Below are 855 nucleotides of genomic sequence, written 5' to 3'. Positions count from 1 at the left end.
TCTGTCAACAACAAGGTTCCTTGGGTTTCTGTTTCAGATGCATATCTTAATTTGATCCTCCTGTTGTTGCATGAATTTTACTACAGAGCAAGAAATGCAAACTTGAAGTGTATTCAATGTTTAAAAAGTCTTGTAAATTATGAATCTACAAAACATGTCAAATTTCCTGTTGCTGAGGGAATATTGTTGTGTTGTGTGAAACTGCTGCTAGTTAAAATGGAGCATCTGTTTTACACAAGTGCCCAGGGAGTTGAACCCAGGAACACCTTGGCCACTGAAAAACCAGGAATCCTAACCTGCTAGACCATAAAGACAGGATATCTAAAATACCATCACAGACAAATCTATAAATGTTGACATTCTGCCTGTCTGATTTAAAAGCTCCATCTTTTTTCTCAGAGATGTTGGGGAATGTCCAGATGAAATCCGTCTAAAATGTGTTTGAAGTGAGAACAGCCAGAAGCACTGAAAAGTATACAGTATCATTCCCAGCTTGATTTCAGTCAATTAAATTAAGTATTGAGCCAGCCAGGAGTCGAACCTAGAATCTTCTGATCCGTAGTCAGACACGTTATCCATTGCACCACTGGCCCCACGTCTAAGCTGAAGTCAGGTCACAGCTAGACCAGTGTACACAGTCATAGCATCTGTCAACAACAAGGTTCCTTGGTTTTCTGTTTCAGATGCATATCTTAATTTGATCCTCCTGTTGTTGCATGAATTTTACTGCAGAGCAAGAAATGCAAACTTGAAGTGTATCAATGTTTAAAAAGTCTTGTAAATTATGAATCTACAAAACATGTCACATTTCCTGTTGCTTGGGGAATATTGTTGTGTTGTGTGATTCTGCTGCCA

General features: G+C 38.7%; 1 non-coding gene across 1 annotated transcript; it reads right to left on the bottom strand.

The window, feature by feature from the left end:
• Positions 1-520: 520 nt before the first annotated feature.
• trnar-acg lies at positions 521-593 on the bottom strand. Its single transcript has one exon. It is a non-coding gene; the product is annotated as a tRNA-Arg (tRNA).
• Between the last annotated feature and the right edge of the window lie 262 nt (positions 594-855).

This window comes from Oncorhynchus tshawytscha, unplaced genomic scaffold (assembly GCF_018296145.1).
Source record: "Oncorhynchus tshawytscha isolate Ot180627B unplaced genomic scaffold, Otsh_v2.0 Un_contig_6868_pilon_pilon, whole genome shotgun sequence".
Classification (NCBI taxonomy): Eukaryota; Metazoa; Chordata; class Actinopteri; order Salmoniformes; family Salmonidae; genus Oncorhynchus; species Oncorhynchus tshawytscha.
The sequence above is the reverse complement of the archived record's forward strand: the minus strand, read 5'-3'. Positions and strand labels throughout refer to the sequence as shown.